At 40.0% G+C, this 12,483-nt stretch overlaps 1 long non-coding RNA gene across 1 annotated transcript; it reads right to left on the reverse strand.

Annotated features, from left to right (window-relative positions):
• Positions 1 to 578: 578 nt before the first annotated feature.
• Positions 579 to 10,988, reverse strand: LOC117979366 (uncharacterized). The gene is made up of 4 exons (XR_008624645.1): positions 10,568 to 10,988; positions 8,395 to 8,629; positions 6,320 to 6,389; positions 579 to 6,007 (listed from the first exon to the last, which is right to left on the reverse strand). It is a non-coding gene; the product is annotated as an uncharacterized LOC117979366 (long non-coding RNA).
• Between the last annotated feature and the right edge of the window lie 1,495 nt (positions 10,989 to 12,483).

Below are 12,483 nucleotides of genomic sequence, written 5' to 3' on the forward strand. Positions count from 1 at the left end.
CCCATTGCCTACTTATTGAGCCTGTCCCTGAATTCAGACCCACATCCCACCAAATGGGTATCTCATCTCTTGACAGTTCTCAGCCCCAAGCTCCAAGTTTTTCCACTGATTTTTCAGTCTTTACTTGCCTCAGCCACAATGGTCCAGGACATGATTTTACTGCCTAACGTCCAGCTAAATTTCAAGACCAGCCCACTAAGCTGAGGCCCAGGTGACTTTCTAGCCTTTTAAAATCTTTCTTCCCCAGGGGGAAGAAGATATTTCCAGGTACTGCCAACCCCAGTCCTTGCATGTCTGCCTCTTGTTGCTGTGTTCCACTCACTAAATTCAATCCCCTTGAGACCAAGATGAACTCAAATTAAAGCTTAATTGGATCGATGTCTTTAGATATTATTAGATTTCTGGCTACTTACTTCAATTAGAAAGAAATGGCCTTTATGGCTTGTGTACGAAATCTTTGTACAGAATTCGTCACATATAGGCACAACTGAGTGTAGCTTGCCTTCTGCTGGTGAAATACAGTATCACGTTTAAGAGAGTTTTTGTTTGTTTTTTCCAACGCATTCAAAGAGCCGGACCACTCTTGAGGCAATAGCAGTGCACAATCATATTGTTAATACCCAAATACTATCAGGCCATGTAAAGCAGCAGATAATAATATTCAGCCTGCAGGAGCAGGGAAGGTTAAGGAAGTGTGGGAAGTGAGATATTTACTGTACTTATTTCTCTACACAATCTAAAGGAAGCCAATAATTGATTTACTTTTTTTTTTAATGCATTCTGGAAAAAAACTGAGAAATATCCTTACTGATAACTCCCATGTACATAACTAGATTTTGTATAATTTAACGCTGTTCACAAACATTATGTTTCTCAAACATTATGTTGGAATATGAAAATATTGGAGTAATCTGTTACTAATGCTGAAGGATCAAAGTTTGTGGGTCTTTTTTTTTTTGAGATGGAGTTTGGCTCTTGTTGCCCAGGCTAGAGTGCAATGGTGCGATCTTGGCTCACTGCAACCTCCGCCTCCTGGGTTCAAGTGATTCTCCTGCCTCAGCCTCCACCATGCCCGGCTAATTTTGTTTTTTTTTTTTTTTTTAGTAGAGACAGGGTTTCTCCATGTTGGTCAGGCTGGTCTCGAACTCCCGATCTCCAGTGATCTGCCTGCCTTGGCCTTCCAAAGTGCTGGGATTACAGGCGTGAGCCACTGCACCCGGCTGTAAGTCTTAATTTTATTAATGTTAGAGTTAAGAAATTACTTAAGAAAGTTAATCATTCAACATTATTCTCACTCGTCTGTAATCCAGTATGTTCTCCTGAGTGGAATGGAAAGGAGGGTGTCGCAGCTAACATGCTGGGAAGTGCATATTACTCTGGCTATGGGCTTAAGAGCATGCCACTGCAGAAAACGTCATTCAGAATACATCGTTAGAGAGGAAACAAAAACAAAATTGGCTTACTACCTCCTATCACTGGGAACATCTGCATTATCTTACCATCAGGGAGTTAGGCACACAGCCTGCATTGTCCTGCAGCTTGCAAATTATATAAATGTATATGCCAGCTTTTCAGAGTTTTCTGCAAGAAAGTTTAGAGTCAAAATTTCGACCCATTTTAAATAGGCAGTATATGCATTTGTATTTAACTCTACTCCTGGCTTTATTTGATCTCTCCTATTGTCTTCTTCTCCACATTCCATGCTCCTCCCCGAATTATCTTGTTGCATGTTGTGTGCATTTATATACATTAAGTCTTTTGATTATATGTTAATATGAACTTATGTGTTATCTTCTCAAAGTTCTAGAAAAATAAAGATTGCATAATAAAATAAATGACAGTGCTGTATATTAATCTCTAAGTAAGCAGTTACCAGTTTCCATATTGGGAGTTTTGCACACAAATCAGAACAGGGAGATGGGCCTTTTTCTTTATCTATAGACAGCCTGATTGAGCAAGTAAGCAGTCACAGAACATTTACATAATGAACAAACATTTGTGACAGGGTCAAAAACAGTAACTTGTGAGCAAGCACAGCTTTCTACCCAACTCATTCCAGGATTCAGAACTGCTGGTTAGGCCAAAGGTGAGAAAGAGAATTGGAAGGGGCTGAGAAAGACACCAGGACTGATTGAGCAGCTCCTTCTGAACATGATGGACAGGCTGGAGTGTTAAGGGGGCTGTGGGGTGGCCTGGGGGAGCAGCTGGGGGTTCAGCAGGACTCTCAGGTCAGAGATGCCCAGGAAAGAGATTAGGGAGCTTGCTGTTATTGTTATATTTTGTTTAAAAAAAATCCTTTATTTTAAAATATCTCTTTAAGAGCTTTATTAAAGGCTTACTTTTTTCTTCAAAAAAAATTTTTTTTTTCAGACGGAGTCTCGCTCTGTCACCCAGGCTGGAGTGTAGTGGTGCCATCTCGGCTCACTGCAAGCTCCGCCTCCCGGGTTCACACCATTCTCCTGCCTCAGCCTCCTGAGTAGCTGGAACTACAGGCACCCGCCACCACCACGCCTGGCTAATTTTTTGTATTTTTCTTTTTAGTAGAGACGGGGTTTCACCGTGTTAGCCAGGATGGTCTCGATCTCTGGACCTCGTGATCCACCTGCTTCGGCCTCCCAAAGTGCTGGGATTACAGGCGTGAGCCACCGCGCCCGGCCTTTTTTCTTCAACTTTTAAGTTTAGGGGTACAAATGTGCAGGATGTGCAGGGTACACAGGTCAATGTGTGTCGGGTTGGTTTGCTGCACAGATCATCCCATCACCTAGGTATTGAGCCCAGCATCCATTAGCTATTCTTCCTGATGCTCTCCTTTGCCCCATCTCCTGACAGGCCCCAGTGTGTGTTGTTCCCCCCGCATATGTCCATGTGTTCTCATCGTTCAGTTCCCACTTATAAGTGAGAACATGCAGTGTTTGGTTTTCTGTTACTGCATTAGTTGCTAAGGGTGACGGCTTCCAATGCCATCCATGTCCCTGCAAATGGCTGCATAGTAGTCCATGGTGTATAGGTACCACATTTTCTTTATCTCATCTGTCACTGATGGGCATTTGGGTTGATTCCATGTCTTGCTATTGTGAATAGTTCTGCCATGAACATACACCTGCATGTATCTTTATAATAGAAGGATTTATATTCCTTTGGGTATCTACCCAGTAATGGGATTGCTGGGTCAAATGATATTTCTGGTTCTAGGTCTTTGAGGAATTGCCACACTGTCTTCCACAATGGTTGAACTAATTTACACTCTGATCAGAAATGCTTACTTTAGTTAAGGGTTTTGATGTTAAGATTACATGCATTTTCTTTTAAAAATGTAAAAGTAGCTTAATTTTGCATCATTTTGGAGAGGGTTTTGAAGACTTATCTTACAAGGGATTTTCATGCTTGTCTAGGAAATCATTCTTCCTTATTTCACTATTTTTGTTACTATTTTTTTAATCCTGGCAATATGTCAGGGTTGTGTGTATAAAATTTGCAATTTCAGCAATTTAAGTGTACAAATCAATGGTATTAATGACATTTATGTGGTTTGCAACCATCACCACAAACTATCTCCAAAATATTTCATCAACTTAAAACTCTATACTCATTAAGCAATAACTTATAATTTCACGTTTCCTTCAGCCCCAAGCTGTATATTTACTTTTTATCTCTATAATTGCCTGTTCTATGTACCTAATATAAGTGAAAGCATCAATATGTGTTCTGTGTCTGATGTTTCATTTAGCAAAATGTTTTCAAGATTCATCCATGTTGCAGTATGTATCAATACTTAATTCCTTTTCATGGGTAGATATTCCATTTATGTTTATATCACACTGTTTATTCATTCTTCTGTTATTGGACACTTGGGTTGTTTCTGCCTTTTGATTATTGTGAATATTTTTTCTATAAACATTAGTGTACACGCATATGTTTGCGTCCTTGTTTTCAATTCTTCTGGGGATATACCTAGGAGTAGAATTGTTGGATCAAATAGTGATTATATGTTTGACCTTTTGAGAAACTGCCAAACGATGATCCAGAAGAGGCGCCATTTTACATTCCCACCAGCCCAAGGTGACTGTGGGTTTTTCAACCACAGAACACTGTTTTCAAGCAATGCCCACTGTTTTTCCTAGCAGAACGGTTTCTGGGTCAGGTAAAACAGAGATGATGAATACCTTGTTCAGACAGCCTCTGGAAAGATTAAAACAGACAAGCATAATCATTTGTGAGTCAGATCTGCTCTCCTCTCTGGAACCAGGGCTAAGGGTCCCAGCCTGGGGAATCCAGCCTGCCGTCTTCAAGACTATCACCAAGCTGGACTTGTGGGACAAGCAAAAAGGCCACACAGCTTTCATATCATTTTTAAGTTTCCTTTGTGTTGATCCAGCATTCTTTTAGTTGCCGTACACCTTTGATTATTTTCCCGGTTCTCACAAAGTTGGTTCTGACAGTGTCTGGTTGTTTATTCAACATTCCTATGGAAGGATGGGAGCTTAGAGCTGCCTTCCCTGCCATTTTGCTGACACCACTGCAATGGAGCATTCTTGACTCCCCTGCCCTAAGAGTTTGACTTACTCTGCATTCAAATGTCCTCTACCTAACATGACCAAAACACAACTCGTGGTATTTCCTTCTAACCTGCTTCTCTCTTGTGGGCCGCCTGTCTGGGAATGGTTAGATCCTTTACTCAGGTACTCAAGCCAAGAAGAGTTCTCGTTTCCCTCTTCTTCTGATTGGTAGCCAGTCAGAACTGTGGCTGCAATACAGCCTTCTAAGACTTGTCTGATCATTCCACTTATGACAAAGTTTCTTTCTTTTTACAACACCCCAGGCTTCTCTCATAGTTCACTTTGATTACTGCAATGCCTCCTGCCTGGATAGTTTGTATCTCATTCTCCCTCTCCCCACTTCCTGTATGCATCTGCCCACAGAACTCATTCTTACCCCTACAAGTAACCCTAAGACACATGTTCATATTCTATCCCTTGCTCTTGGAGTCATAAGCTGCTTTGGGACAAGGACTGCATATATCCATCCCTGCAACAGTTTCCAGCATATAGAACAAGCTGAACAAATGATTCCTGAGTGTCTGGAACAGACCCGAAATACCAGTCCTCAGAGTGATTAGACACAGTATAGTATACATTAGTAAGACAGAAACCAGCAAAATGTCTATGCATGTAAATATGATTGCTTAGAAACTTGAAAAAGTGAATTCTCTTTCTTGCGTCTTTATCTCTGATTTTGAAAATCCTACCCATTCTTCAAGGTCTATTTTTATTTCTTACTTTCTCCAGCTCCTAACCATGGAATATATTCCTGCCAATTCTGCACTGAATTATACACTCACTGGAAATCCCCTATATCAGCCCTAATGCTTCCTCCACCACAAAGTGGAGGAATATGCAGATGTTAGGAGAGAGACAGCAGAAGCAACAGAAGCTAGAAACAGAGTGTAGCTTCAATGACAGACCAGCCTGCCAGTCATTCATCACTGACATGCTTCATAATGTACAGCCTCATGGTGGCTATGATGAAATACTGTTACCGTGAGTTTTGTCCCTCCACTAGATTTGCATTTTCCTGAAGGTAACAACCTTCATCAACCAGTTTTGTATTAATCAAGAACCCACAGTTCAAGCAGACGTACAATATATATTTTCCCAACATAAATTTTCATGTGTTGTTCATGCCTTGGTCTGCTACTGAGCTGGACTTCTGAAATAAACTGTGTTATGCTAGAAATAACTCATAACCAAAGTGTTTCTCCAGCAAAAGCAGGGAGGAAAGTGTCACCTTTCTCAGTACTAAGATTTTTCCTTAGCAAACGGGTGATCTCAGAGTAAGTACCGCTTGCCAGAATCGCTGAGTCCGTTTTCAGAGAGGAAGGAAAACGCTGTGAGCATCAGATCATGCTGTGTCCTGTGTGCATGGGTCTTTTCTTCAGTTGGTGACATTAGAAAACCATCTGGGAAATAGCGCTCAAGGCAATGGCTCCCAAATAAAGCATAGAAGACACCTGTGGAAAGACCCAAGAGTTTGTGTAAGATTTTCAAAATGATTTTGGTTGCACACTCAACACTATTTTCAAGAACACATTTCTCCTGAGGAAAATGCTCTCTGCCATGCAGTTTGTCACTGAAGCTGTCATCTATGAGTGCCATCTGGACCAAGTTCCAGTTTGGTAATGGGCTCTCACATACATTTGCCCACCAAGAAATTCTGTAACTCATCTACAATGTCCATGGTAAGATTTGCATATCTTAGTTCAAATGAAATAGAAACCTAAAGAAATAAAATTGCCATCTCAGACAAAGAAAGAAGACTTTACCTTGTGAAGAGCCACAGCCTATTCCGAGGAAGTCTCTCTGGTCCACTCCCCTCCAGGTGGTCCCTGAAATCTAGGAAACATAGAGTCACTGTCAGCCACGGGAGCTGCTGAAGGACCTCTGGCAGCCTTGGGTGCTGAGGACAAGGACTGGTGTGTGCAGAGGAGGTGGGTGAGAGCACAGGCTGAGCTGCTGCTGGGCCACCCTCCTTGGTGGTGAAGGAAGGTAAAGGAGACCATCAGGAGAGCCCTGGGGGACAGAGCCTCGGGTATCTGTCTAAGCCACCCTTATCACTGTGAAGTAGGCACTGTTCACCCAGGCAGCACACAAATGCACGGCATCACTCCAGGACAGGGTCTCCTCACAGAAAGAGGCCTGGTAAATATCCTCTTTTTAAAAAAAGTTACAATGTTTAACGTTCCTGAATCTACATATGCTCCTTCTGCACTTACCATCTATATTACTGGATTTTAAATCATTATTGTGGTGAAAAATACACAATATGTATTATTTTGATTATTAAATGCACACTTCTGTGACATCACTTCCATTCACAATGCTATCTAGAAAACTAAAAACAATCTTAATTCAGTTTTCTTACCTTCCACCTTGGGAAACTAGAGAAAAAAGTATTGTGTAATGTAAACCCAACATTAACATAGAAAAAATATATTCATTATAATAGAAATAATAAAATAAACAGAGAACAAAACAAAACCAAAAGCTGCTTCTTAGAAAAGATAAACAGAATTGATAAACCTCCAGCCAGGCTAACGGCAGAGAAAAGATAGAAGACACAATTTATAAATAATGTAAATAAAAAGAGGAATCATTCCTGCTGATCCCATGAATATGAATAAGATAATAAAGGAATACTTAGAATAACTCTATGCTCACAAATCTGAGAGCAAAATTCCTTCAAAGGCAGAAACCATAAAGGAGACTCAGATAATCTGAGTAGGCTTGTATCTATTATAGAAATTAAATCAACAATAACTTTTTTAAAAATGCCCAGTAGATTTTACTGAATTCTACCTAATTCTTACAAAGGAAAACATAGTGTTATTATACAAAAAACTGATTAAAATTCTAAACATTTACCCAGTTAAATTTTTAAATTACACCCATTGCAAAATCTGCACAAGAATGAGGGCAGCTGTATTCGTAATTGCCTGAACTGGAAGAAGCTGAGATGCTCTTCAGGCAGTGAGTGCACCAACCCACACCATTACATGGACCCAATGGAATACGATTCACTGATAAAAATTTGTAAGCCATTAAGCTACAAAAAGATATGAAATCTTGCATGTATGTTGCTAAGCGAAATCAGTTAGTCCTAAGTGGCTGCATACTTTATGATTCCAATTCTATAGAATTTTGGGAAAGAAAATCCATAGAGGCAATAAAATAAATGATCTATAGTAGTCAGGGGTCCTAGGAAAAGAAGAAAGGGATTAATAGGTTCAGCATTGGTCATGTTTTGGGTGTGAAACTCTTCTGTCTGGGTGATGGATGACATTACGAGTTTGTCAAAATCCATAGGCTGAACAACACAGGGTGAGCCTTAGTGCAAACTCTAGACTTTCATTAAGAAGAAGATATCACTATTGCTTCAACCACTATAACAAATGCACCACATTCATGTAAGATGTGGTCACAAAAAAGATACTGAGGGGGGAGGGTATATGGGAACTTTCTGTACTACTGCAATTTTTAAGTTAATTTACAAGTTTCACATGATGTCCATTTGTTTGAAAATGTGGCAACACTATCTCAGGAAGAGTTCCATTTTAGCTAATGTCTAACAATCAGCTAGACATTATATCTAAACCTTGCATTAATATCTAAACCTTGCATTGACGTGTTCTTTACTATTAAAAGTGAACCAAACTTGAAGTGGAAATACATCTTTACTTCTGCATTTGTAGCACTAGTGATTGACTTGTACATTTAAATTGGCACACATGAAATAAAGAAGAATATAGTGTAGCAATTTTAGAGTTATCTGAAGTTTGGGACCCTGAAGAATCTGGAATCCTTATGCTTGCAAGGGTGAGTAACTGAATTTCCACAGTACCTTCAGATGGCTCCCTGCCAGGGTGCACACAGGAATGGTCTGGAATCCTTCTGCTCCCAAGAGCGAGTAACTGAATTTCCATAGTACCTTCAGATGGCTGACTGCCAGGGTGCACATGAGGAGGAGGCCTGCAGTGGAGCACCACGTCTCTGAAACTGAGCTGGCGGACCGTCGATTTGCGACGGACAGTGGATTCTTTGGAGCCCTCAGGATGTTGCATCTTGGAGGCAACACTCTGGGAAATGGATTAAATAAAGACAGCTGTTGATATCTTGCTGCAGAAGACCACAGAGAAAGGAGGCACCGTTTATTCACAGTTTAACCCATTTCCTGTGTTCCCCGAGAACACTGTGCTCCCAGCGAGCTGCACTTTTATTTTCTAAATGGGAAATGGGTTAAGTCAGGGGTTCCCAAACCCTGGGCCACCGATGGTGTGTGGCCTGTTAGGAACCAGGCTTGAGCAGCGGCTGGGAGCAAAGCTTCATCTGTATTCACAGCCGCTCTCATCACTTGCATCACCGTCTGAGCTCCACCTCCTGTCAGATTAGCCATGGCATTAGATTCGCATAAAGTGCACGTGGCCTAGATCCCTGGCCTGTGCAGCTCACAGTAGGGTTTGCCCTCCTAGGAGAGTTGTATAATTATTTCATCATATATTACAATGTAATAATAATAGAAATAAAGTGCACAATAAATGTGCTAGGTTCATCCTGAAAGAATCCTTCCACCCCATCCCGGTCCACTGAAAAATTATCTTCCATGAAAACAGTCCCTAGTGTCAAAAAGGCTGGGGACCACTAAGTTCAATGTTTGAACCATTGTCCCCTGTTCACCATCTGCAGAAATAAGCCTCCTGAATCTGAGTTGGGCGTTAGGAAGAACTTGCACTGTAGGTTGCACTTAAAACTGTGCAGACCGACTGTGTAGGCAAATCCCTGTACTGAGATGAGACGAGGTAGAAAGGTGGCAGATGGGAGTGACAAAGAGCACGGGGCCTGGTGCACAAAGGTCTGGCTCAAGCCCTTATTTGGAAGCTACATGAACCTGAGAAGTTCTATAGAGCCTTCTGTGCCTCAGTTCTCTCTTCCGAGTGTGGAAGTTAACTGAAATGTGGCCATCAAGGCTGGTGCTTAAGTGATTTAGGGAATTAAATCTGTGAACCCCACTGTCTTCTGACTACTGATCTGAGCAGGCTGAACTAAGGCCTGCCTGAGAGTGGGCAGTGTCTAAATGAAGTTTATTGAATAACTTCAAAGTCACACCTGACAAGACACGGCGTGTGTTCAGTCATGAGTGAATATTGTACTATAAAAGAAATGTAAGCAGAAGAGCTAGTAACTTGAGCAGGGGGGTACCTGGCTCTAACGAACAACATGGGAGGTTTCCTGGTCACCTGAAACAATTAAGACATCAAAAAGCCAAGAGTACAAAATCGTGTTGCATCTGAGACAAACATTAGTATTTTAGACCTTTAAAAATAAGCATTTTAGTATTACAGCAGCAGAATTAGAACCTGCGGTGGGGGAGGTGGCGGGGTGGAGTTAAAGGAGCTGATGAAAATTTGAAGGAGAGAGTTATCATCCCAGCCTGGAAAAGATGCACCTTTTCCAGGAGAAAAGAAACAAAAGGCAATAATATGGGACCTGTAAATTACGTGTAAAGAGACACAGTAAAAGTCGAACTTCTGAGGTATAAATCTGAGAAGTTTAAAAAATAATAGATTTCAGAATGAAAAATTATTACCTCTTGTAATTTCATTGAGAACAAATTAATATCTTAAGAAAAGCTTATTTTTTAAATCAAAATTTTAGTTTGGTATTAGTGTATTTTTAATATTGTAGCTAATTTTAATAAGACCTTGTAAATAAATCTCTTACCCTAGTCAATTTTGACTACAAAGTAAGATTTTCATAAACCTTTTATAACCTCTAATGATTTTTTCTATTTTGTAACTTTTTATATCCACCTGATCGTATTTATCTTTTAAAAATGTCTTTAATTTAAAACAATTCCTCGAAACCTCTTAACTAGGCTATTATGTTTCCCATCAGAAAATCTGTTTATTTTCTAAAAAACTCCGGATTTAAGATGTTCCGATATCTGATTTAAGATTTTCACATCTCTATTCAGAAGACTTTGGCCTGTAATCCCCCTTTCATGGAATGTCTCTTACCGTATTTGGTATCAAGATCTCCTGATATGATGAAGGCAGTATTGTTGTGTTTCTTCTGGATCTATTCTATGGAAGAGTGTGTACAAAACTGGCCTAGGAAACAGCACATTTTTATAAACAGAGAAAAATATTTAAGGCAAAAAGCTTCATAGGATCAAAAATACAAATTGAGTCATAAAACTATAAAACAAATTTGTAAATCTGTAGACAAATTGGAGCTGGGGAAGTAAAAAAAATAAATTAAGAAGACATTTTAAGTACAAGTGGCCCATGTGAAGAAACTGCAGTGAGAAGATGGAAAGCGGCAAAGGCCACCTTCCATCTTTACCAGCAGTCTCCCAGGTGGCAGTTGAAACCCAGTGGCAGTTGGGATGGAAGGCAGGATATACATCATCACATGACCTCCGTGACAGGTCATCACAGAATATTCAAATGAACACAGGAACACGTGCCACACTCTGGGGTCCAACTGCCGCTCTCTAGACCAGTGCACTTTCACAAGGACAAGGGGCCACTCAGAGTCCATGCTTCATTTCAAAATCTGAATCCCAGACCCACAGTGTTATTCTCTGTGTATGAAACAAATGTTAAGGAAAAAAGACTTGCTTTCAAATATATTTAGTAGTGAAAATTTCAGGGTGAAAACAGTCAAAACTAATATGTTCAGAATAAAATGAGGTTCCTTCCTTGATTTGAAACATTATCCCCACCCATTTTTACTATTCCTGAGTCATCAGAAATTTCTCTATTCAGAAATTTTAAATTTGTTCCAGATTAAAGTTTAAAATGCCTTACCATAAATTCAAATTTTAAAAGTCAATCTCTAAGAATATCTCACGGTAATTGTATGAAATCTTCTCTTATCAGCTATCTATGTTATCTACTGTTTTTCTCTATGCAACTAAGTTTTCATACTTACTAATTTCTGAATTTCTGAGTTCATTGAGAGATTTCTCTGTCAATGTGTATATGAAAGACTGGCTATTCACGCGGAGATGCTGAAAAAAGCAGCATTACATGTTTACCAATGTGTTGTTTGAAAATATATAAAGAGTGATTTTCTTTTTTTTATTATACTTTAAGTTTTAGGGTAGAAGTTTTAGATACATGTACACAATGTGCAGATTTGTTACCTAGTATACATGTGCCATGTGGGTGTGCTGCACCCATTAACTCGTCATTTAACATTAGGTATATCTCCTAATGCTATCCCTCCCAACTCCCCCCATCCCACAACAGGCCCCGGTGTGTGATGTTCCCCTTCCTGTGTCCAAGTGTTCTCATTGTTCAATTCCCTTGGTGACAAAAGCCAAAATTGACAAATGGGATCTAATTAAACTAAAGAGCTTCTGCACAGCAAAAGAAACTACCATCAGAGTGAACAGGCAGCCTACAGAATGGGAGAACATTTTTGCAATCTACTCATCTGACAAAGGGCTAATATCCAGAATCTACAATGAACTCAAACAAATTTACAAGAAAAAAACAAACAACCCCATCAAAAAGTGGGCAAAGGATATGAACAGACACTTCTCAAAAGAAGACATTTATGCAGCCAAAAGACACATGAAAAAATGCTCATCATCACTGGTCATCAGAGAAATGCAAATCAAAACCACAATGAGATACCATCACACAGCAGTTAGAATGGCGATCATTAAAAAGTCAGGAAACAACAGGTGCTGGAGAGGATGTAAAGAATGATTTTCTAAATGGAGAGTTCTGATAACCTCAAATGGTCCCTTCCTTGGAGGGTTATTTTGAAGAATAAGTAAGGAAGTATACACAGCATATTGCCTGACTGGTATTAAGCATTACATATTCTTTCAAAAAGGGTGGGCAGCTGGAGGGATGAGGCATGGCCCCCTTTTCCCAGGACCTTCTTTGGGCACATGGATGCCTAACCCTAAGCTGCA

The sequence above is a fragment of the Pan paniscus genome, chromosome 13, assembly GCF_029289425.2.
Source record: "Pan paniscus chromosome 13, NHGRI_mPanPan1-v2.0_pri, whole genome shotgun sequence".
NCBI lineage: Eukaryota > Metazoa > Chordata > Mammalia > Primates > Hominidae > Pan > Pan paniscus.